Raw genomic sequence first — 9,843 nt, 5'->3', positions numbered from 1 at the left:
TGAAGAGCCTGGATTTCTCCTGTCAGTAGTGTCCCCCATATGTATTTGGCAACACTGCTGTTAGACTGAATTCAGTCCCTCAGAAAATCTTGGTGTTATTCCTCTTGGGCCACATTTCTGTCTACAGGAAGGAGAAAACATCAGAAATAGTACAAAGGTAAAAGGATAAACCAGGCCTAGGCAATCTGATTGTCTTCTGTAATAAAACAGATAGATCTGTGGAGAAACAGGGAGCCATTGTTATTACTGAATTTGTCTTGAGCAACTTCCCATTCATATATCCCAGATAGGATAGTAGGGTGTGGAAGTGAGAAAAAACAGACAGGTAAGAATTTGGATGAATTAATATATAGGTTAATAGGTTCAATTATTAATGATCGTGTTCATATTTGGAGAGAACAAGTTAAGCATTTAATTGATTATCTGAAAGAAAGTGCAGTAAGTGACCAAATACACTGTGGGCCTTCTGTGGCCACTGCATGGGTAGAGCAGCGCAGCCTTGGCCAGTTGGAACTGGTCTGTTGTCACTGGCCTCTGCCTCTCCCCCCACATCACACCATCCTGTGACTGTCACCCATCTGGCAGGAGCTGCCCCTCAGTTTGGGAGCAGTGCCTCCTGTCAGCAGGCAGTGACATGACAACCTTGGGTTCAGTGGGGAAAAACAGCCTTTAGTTCGCAGGGCCCTCAGAGGACACATGGCAGCTGGGGAGGGAGAAACCCCCACACAAAGACTCAAGTGTGTCTGTGGGGGAGAGGGGATGGGACACACGACACCATGCCCATATCAATGATCTTCTGATTCACCTTGGAGATGTTGACATGGCAAGACAATGGAAAGTATAGCACAGGGCACAGGAGAAAGAATAACTATTTTGTTGTTGGTGGTGTTCATTTGTTTTTTAAAGATTTAAGTGTCTTTCTAATGAGGCTTCTCTGTGCAAAGCAGGTAGCTTCTACTATTAGACTGTTTTGCACTTATTTGTACCAGTAATATATGCTAGCTTCATATTTATATGATGTGTTCCATTTTGCCCACGACAGAGATAAACAAGAGGATTTGAATTTCCATTTCTGGAACTTTTTGAGAGACCAGTATCCAGCTTGCATTAAAGCTCTCAACTGGTATTTCTTCAATGTTACTTTTCTGCCATTTCATCAATCCCCCCAAAAAGCTGCTAGAAGCTTTCTGTGAATAAGCTACACTCCATTCCTAAATTGTAAGGTCCTTAAATCTCTGCCAGATTTAAATAAATAAAATTCCAGTACTGAAAACAGAGGAACAGAAAGAACTTCCCAGCTAAATGCTCCCTAAAATAGAAAGTCTTCAGCTTTTTCTTACATTCTGAATGGACTTTTGTATTCTTGATTTAACAGTAGCTGTGTGCTAGCATAAGGAATGGAGAATATAGTTCCCTGGATCCTCAGGTAGCATCATCTAACTCATCTAGTCCTTAAAGAAATTTCCTGAGCTGTGAGAGACACAGGTTCAATCTATTCTGGCTAAGGAGGACCTAGAATGCACATATTACATGTTAACTTGGAAGGACATTCTTATGTATAAAGCTGTTACATACATAGGATATCAGAAAAGAGGAACATTTTATTGAACAATGTATTTCTCCCTGTATGAGGGAGTGTATGTATCAACTAATATTACATTTTATTAATTCATAAGAAATATTATTATCTCTCTGCTGCTAGCTGGGACATTTAAGAATATGGGAAATTTAAGGTTACCATACCTCTTTGGAATTTACTGGCCAAGGAGTGAAAAAAAAATATATATCTGAAAAATAAAATAAATGAAATTAAGTAAAATAAAATAAAATAAAATAAAATAAAATAAAGCACCCTAGAATTAATTCATGCAAATTAGTTTTTTATTTTACCAATCCAATTCATTGCCTTAAGAAGTTAGTTCAAGACCATTAAACTGTCTAGTTCTATTCATTTAGCAAAAATAAGTTTTTATTCTCATAGTAGGCTTTTATTTTATTTTATTTTATTTTATTTTATTTTTTTTTTCTGAATCATATCAGAGTATTTTGCTATAATTCAAGGAACAATTTGAGTTGATGATATTTACTAATATTGTTATCCTGAATACGTAGTTGCCATGACCATTTTCTTCAGCGTAAACTCTGTGGAATGATCTCATTCCAAAATAGAATTCAGTATAAGCTTGACCTGCTATAAATGCCCAGAGGAAGCATTTTTAAGGTATATTATGATCTCATACTGCAGCATTTTTTATTTTATTTTATTTTATTTTTTGAAATCTAATTGTTCAAACAGTAACAGATTATTAGACAATTCCTTAGAAAATCATTATGTAGACAATACTGAATAGTGCCCACTGATTAGGTATATGAGGAATATAAATAATTTCAAAAATATGAGGCAAAAATCCATTCTGTATGAATGCTAAAGGAAATACTCAAATAAATTGTTAGTTCAGGTAAGGTCCTGAAACAAGTAATTAGCAGTGTAAGTATCTGATTCATTTGCAGTCCTTTTGTCTTATAAAAATAGATACAGCTGTAATGTATATTGTTGCAGGGAATTAATCTACTGGAAAATGAATGGAAAAAAAGAATATGCTGTGTGCTCCTCTCAGTGCTCCTTTTGTGACAACCTGTATCTCTATAGCACATGGTAAACTACTTGTTAAATGCTTTCAAGTGAAAATTCATAGTATCATTCCCATGTAACACATTCCAAACTTTATAATTATCTGTTTTATTTTCTGCAGATGTACATAATAAATTACCACAAACCATATAGTCTTTAACAATGTCTCTTGCACTGGAAAATATGTTTTTCTTTCATTTTACTTTTTGGTCTTTTTCCAATTCTATCAACATAACAAAAGTTGTTACCATATATTAGTTAAAAGTTATTATGAAAGGAATAATCTTTAAGTCACCTTTTTCGTTAAAATCAACACAATGTACGTCTTTGGAGCAGTAAAACTGCAGGAATGCCTGATATTTAATTTCTACTCTTCTTCATCTAAGATTTTTACTATTGGAAGTTTATTTGTAAAATTAAAGAAGATAGTTTTGGATTTTATACATATATTATATTGAAAATATATTGCTATCATCAGCTGCCATCTTTTATTATCAGCCACCATGTTTTATGTTGAAATTCATCTTTACATTGCTGGTTAATTATTATTAAAAATTTGTTTACATGGTGTTGTGATTTAACACAGCAGAGCTAAAAACCACAAAAATGTTCACTCACTCCACTCTCAAGTGGGATGGGTGGGTGTGGGGATGGATTAAAGAGTGCAAGAACTTGTGGGTTGAGATAAGGACAGTTTATTAAGAAAGAAACTAATCAAACAACAAAAAAAAATATACAGTAACAACAGCAATAAGCAAAACAAGCAATGTGCAGTGCAGTTGCTCACCACCAGCCGACTCATCAGTCCAAACAGTCCCCAGACATGGCAGCCCCCTGGCCAACTCCTCCCAGTTTTATTGCTCAGCATGATGTCACGTGTATGGAATATTGCTTTGGACACTTTGGGTCAGCTGACTTTGTTTTGTCCCCTTTCAGTTTCTGCATCCCCAGCCTCCTCATGAGTAGAGTAGTATGAGAAGCTGAAAAGTCTTTGACTCAGTGTAAGCACTGCTCAGCAAAAGCTAAAACATTAGTGTGTTACCAATATTATTCTCATTAAAAACAAAAAAAAACATACAAAGAAAAGAAACATAGCACCGTATATGCTAAAGTGAGAAAATTATCTCAACTGAAACCAGAACAGATGGTCCATTTAAAAAAAAAAAAAAAAAAAAAAAAAACATTTTATTATTTATTATTTATTATCATTATTTTTATTATTATTATCACCTAACTTTCAGATCATAAATGAGTTGCTTACACTGGGAATCTAGTTTATGCTGAGAGATGGGCAGTTGTAGAGGTACATTCAGAAAATTAGTAATTATCTCTTTCTGTTTACTCCATAGTGAGTTTATGGCCACTACACTCTTAGCTCAAATGTCCTATATAAGCACTAAATTTTGGATGAAACAAATTCAAGCCAGTTTAACAGACTGCAGGAAAAATAAGACAAATTGAATTCCTTTGAACATAAGGTTTTATTCTGTGTGTGGTGATTTTACCTTACTAGGCAGCTGAACTCTACCACAACCGCTCTCTCTCTCTCCATCCTCAGAAGAGGAGGGGAAGAAGAAAAGGAAAGAAACAACTCACATGTTGAGATAAGGATAATTTAATTAAAGGAAAAGGCCATGTGGAAGTGCAAAAGAAAGTAATTACTCTCTACTTCCCACCAGCAAGCAATGCTTAATCACGTCTTCAAAGCAGGGCCTCAATGCATGTAACCATTGTTCTGGAGGACAAATGTTTTCACAATAAGAGCTTCTCTCTTCTTCCTTTTTCCACCTTTTATTGCTGAGTGTGACATCATATGGAATATGATATGGAATATCCCTTTGGTTGGTTTATTTCAGCTGCCCTAGTGAAGTTCCTTCCTTGCCTCTTGCCCACCCCCAGCCTACTGGCTATGGTTGGGGGGGGGGAGGGGAGGGCGGTAGGGTCAGGGGGAGTCCTGATGCTGTGCCAGTATTGCTCAGCAGTAGACCCAACTCTGGTGTGATACCAGTGCTGTTCTAACTAGAAGTACAGAGCACAACACTGTATGGGCTGCTGCAGGGAAAGTTAACTTCATCCCAGCCAAACCCAGTACACCATGACAGCAAGGATTGGAGATTTTAGGAAGTAAATTATTTTAAATTTTATTTTGACTATAAAAATAATTTTATTTATTATTTTTATTTTCTAAGATTGAAAATAGTTTATTTGTCTTTTTGAGAGGACTCCACTACTAGATTAAATACTTGATTAGCATTCAGTTGTAGAAGACCATCTTCTCTTAGGAGGAAAGCAAACTCCTAAGACTTGAATTACATCACCTAAAATACTATACTGCATCCTCACCAACAGGATTACCAAGCATGTTTGCAGGGCATCTCATATGTCGTTGAAATGATCCTGTACATAAAATAGTTTTTACCCATTTAGGCAACAGAAAAAATCTTGCTTTAAACATCAAGAGAAGAAAAACAAACAAACAAAAAAGGCCTTTTATTTAATATTTGATAACATCAGAAGAAACAAAATGTACTTAGTGAGTTGATATGTTTTATGAAGCTTACACTGTAAAAACTGTATAATCCATTAGCCAGCAACTAAATCGGAAAAGTAATATTAATAGAAACCACAGACAGGTGAGGAACACATCCTGAGTGACCTCCCGTTTATTCAAGTGCACTCTGAATTGAGTAAAAGCTTTTCCATTACTAGTACAGTGCTACAAGGCCTGATGGATTAAGGTTATATTCTCAATATGACAGGGTATTGATTTGATGTTATTTATATCAGTGTTTTAGAAGCATGTTTGTTTAACAGTATGAACTTCATTTCATTTCTTTTTTTTTTTTTTTCTTTTTTATAAATTTCACTGTATATATATATAAGCACATGTACAATACATAAAGAGTTAGTATTGCATTCCCCTGTTGTGGGAATCTCTAAAAACTGTAGCAACATGCTAGAGCTGCCTATTACTGAAGCTACTCCTTTAGTTCAAGCAGACGTTTGTACTCTGTGATTTAAGACTGAGACTTAAGATTCTCATTGAAAACTTCACTGAAGGACAATGAAAAAGGTCACTAAGTATTTTCTCGTTTTTACAGTTTTGATTCCAGAAAGCTTTCAAACAAATATAACCCTGTCTCAGTGAAGGCTTTCACTTGAAAATAATAGATTTTTTTTTTTTTCTTTTCAATCTTAGTTGGATCTCAGAGACTCTTAGATAAGATAGGTATATCATGTGGAAAGAAGGGTAGCTGAAGAGGCAGCATAACTGATTCCACTTTTCTAACTTACTACAAGTAATTTAAAACAAAAAAGACATGTCCCAAGTCCAAAGCAAAAGACTCACTGCAGTAAAATTGAAATTAAAATTAAAATCTCTCTAAAAGTAATGTTAAAAAGCTTATTAGTCAATATAAGTAACACATTTGTTTCACCAGGGGGTGGTCAAACACTGAAACAGATTATGAACAGAATGTTCAGATTACGTTCCAGAATGGGAACAGTCTGGAAACTCTGTCCTTGGAGATACTCAAAACCAGACTGCACATGTATGTAAGCAACCCAATGTAGTTGATTCTGCTTTGAGCAGGGAGGACCAAATGATCAACAGATTTTCTTAGCAAACTCAGTGTTGTTTTTTGTTTGTTTGTTTGTTTTTTAAGTGTTTCCATTTGGGAAAACAGCATTTTAAGTACCTGTGGAGAATAATAAAAAAATATATTAATAAAAAAATATACCAATGGTTGTAGCATCTACTTATATACAACTTTTATTTTTTTAATATTCCACAGTAGTAATGATAAAAATCTTACTTACTTCTCTGGAACTCGGAAGTTACATTTTTGTTATTGATTATTTTAGAAATTAGCAGGACCAGCTGAAGAGGCCAGAACAAACAGAACCAAAAGTGGGGATAAGCTAGCAAATTGTATATGCAACTGCCCTAAAGTAACAGTTTCTTCTACGCTATAGGTTGGTTGTCTTTCTGTGTGTTTGTTTCAAACAACTAAGAACTTTGTTTTAAAGTCAAAATATTTCTTTAAAAATATTTACTGGGACATTTTTAACAACTTTGAAGTGAGCATTGAAATTTGAATATTTGACCTTACAGAAGATATTTAAATAACAGAATCACAGAATCAGAATCGTCTAGGTTGGAAGAGACCTCCAAGATCACCAAGTCCAATCCATGACCTAACACTAACTAAACCAAATCTCTAAGCTCTGCATCTAAATGTCTTTTAAAGACATCCTGGGATGGTGACTCAACCACTACCCTGGGCAGCCTATACCAATGCCTAGCAACCCTTTCAGTAAAGAAGTTCTTCCTCATATCCAACCTAAACCTCCCCTGGCGCAACTTTATCCCATTCCCCCTCCTCCTGTCACCATGCATGTGGGAGAATAGACCCATCCCCACCTCGCTATAGCCTCCTTTAAGGTACTTATAAAGAGTGATAAGGTCACCCCTGAGCCTCCTTTTCTCCAGGCTGAACAAGCCCAGCTCCCTCAGCCGCTCCTCATAAGACTTATTCTCCAGACCCCTCACCAGCTTTGTTGCCCTTCTCTGGACTCGCTCGAGCACCTCCATGTCCTTCCTGTAGTGAAGGGCACAAAACTGGACACAGTACTCGAAGTGTGGCCTCACCAGAGCTGAGCACAGGGGGACAATCACTTCCCTGGACCTGCTGGCCACACTGCTTCTAATACAAGCCAGGATGCTGTTGGCCTTCCTTGCTGCCTGAGCACACTGCTGGCTCATATTCAGCCGACTGTCAACCAAAACTCCCAGGTCCTTCTCTGCCAGGCAGCTTTCTAACCACACATCTCCCAGCCGGTAGCTCTGCTTGGGGTTGTGCCCCAGGTGCAGGACCCGGCACTTGGCCTTGTTGAACTTCATACAGTTGACCTCAGCCCATCAGTCCAGCCTATCCAGATCCTCCTTCCTACCCTCAAACAGATCAACACATACACCTAACTTGGTGTCATCTGCAGACTTATTGAGGGTGCACTGAATTCCCTCATCCAGATGATTGATAAAGATATTAAAGAGAACTGGCCCTGATACTGAGCCCTGGGGAACACCACTAGTGACTGGCCTCCAACTGGATTTAAATCCATTCACCACAACTCTTCGGGCTTGGCTACCCACCCAGTTTTTAACCCAACAAAGTGTACGCCAGTCCAAGCCGTGAGCTGCCAGTTTCTTGAGGAGAATGCTGTGGGGAACGGTGTCAAAAACCTTACTGAAATTAAGGTAGACCACATCCACAGCCTTTCCCCCATCCACTAAGCGTGTCACTTTGTCATAGAAGGAGATCAGGTTCATCAAGCAGGACTTGCATTTCATAAACACATGCTGACTGGGCCTGATCACCTGGTTGCCCTGTAAGTGCTGCATGATGATGCTCAAGATAATCTGCTCCATGAGCTTCCCTGGTACTGAAGTCAAACTATAGTTCCCTGGGTCTACACTCCAGCCTTTCTTGTAGATGGATATTAGAGCTTCATGGAAAGTCCATAAGTTTCACATATTGTTATTTTTTCCCAATATAAACATCTTAACAAAAAAGAAATTGTCTTAAAATCAATCTTATATGTAATAACTAATCATTTATAAAATAACTAATATTAGTTTTTGTTTGTTTGTTTGTTTTTAAATAATGACGTTACACAATCTATCACTACATTAGACTGCTATCATTCTTCTGCAATTGCAGCAGTTTTCCAACACTTGTTACACATCAGCACTTAGGGTCTACATAACAGTCCACCAATTCAATAATGAAATGAATGGGCACAAACAAAAGAATGTGATTGACTTATGAGGTTTTCTAACCTATGTAAGTAACCAGCATAAACATATGAAGGTAACTGCACGTCTTTCTTGCTCTCTCTTTCTATTCTTTTCTTGAACTATCTCTGCTTTTTCAATCTTTCATTATTTATTTATTTTTTTTTTTATTTATTTTCTGTAGTTTAGACAACTTCACATTTATTTATTTAAGAAGTTTTCAGGTGGTATTTAATATCAATTTTAACATTGTTTTTTCTTGAGTTCTGGAAAGAATAAATAAATAAAATAAAATGAATTGAAATAAAGTAAAATAAAATATAAACATCACTTTTTTTTTTTTTTTTTTTTATCAACAGCTGTTTACTCTACTAATACTCATAAAGATATTCTCCGAAGACCTAATTATTCAGATTTCATCAGGATTAATGATTTTTTAGATAAAGGACTAAGTTTATGTAATCTGTTTTCAAAAAAGAGGTGTATACATAGTAAGAAATATGCTAAAAGCTTTCAGTGGAGTTTGGTTTGAAGACTCTGGAACTGAAATACATAGAACAATGCTGAAGAAAGAACAAATGGCTGTTTGTGTTGTCCTTCTTGTCCATAGCTAAAAACAGGAGTCCATATGCTGTTTGACTTTGAGATCTAGTTACATTGAAAACAAACAGCAACAATAACAAAAAACAACATAAAAAACATAAAAAATATGGCTTGCGAAAGAGCTCCCCTCTGCAACAAACACTGGCTACAAATCAGACTTGATTAATGAGGCTAGGAATCTTTTCATTGCCTTTCTTGCAAGCCACTGAATAATAGCTGAGCTATTGTACAGCCCAGCACTGCCAGTTGTTCTATTAATTGTGATCCCCCAGCAAGGTAAATGAACATCCATGACCACTCTTTCTCCTGATTGTTTCCTTGAAAACTCCAAAAATTTGTCACTGCCATGAAAGAATGATGACAACACTAGAGGCTCTATATGTATCTTTCTTTTAAATTATTTTCAGTCTTTAAGGTTTTTGACCAGGCATTGAGAAGATTAAAAATAAAAATATTTACTTAAAAATATTTAGAGGAGATATATTTATTGCTTTGTCATAAACACTGAAATTCAAGTATCCAGTGGAAAGCTTGAGTATGTAAATTAAGTATTTCCTATTAATTTGTCTAACAAGTTATTTAACTGCTGCTTGCTGCTATTCATGCCTATTTTAGATAAATAATCTTATAGCAGAGCTGATCCTTTATAAGGTGTTGTCTTTGTTATGGACTATGGACTTTTCTCTCTCTCATTTTTTTTTTTTTCCTAGAACAATTCTCTTCTAGTCAAACTTTTGTTTTGTGTAGCCACAGAGAAAGAAACACAAAACTCATAAAATATAGGAAGAATTTTTGGAAGCATGTTAAAGTA

Source organism: Oxyura jamaicensis, chromosome 1 (assembly GCF_011077185.1).
Source record: "Oxyura jamaicensis isolate SHBP4307 breed ruddy duck chromosome 1, BPBGC_Ojam_1.0, whole genome shotgun sequence".
Taxonomy (NCBI): Eukaryota; Metazoa; Chordata; class Aves; order Anseriformes; family Anatidae; genus Oxyura; species Oxyura jamaicensis.
This window is presented reverse-complemented; position numbering follows the sequence as displayed.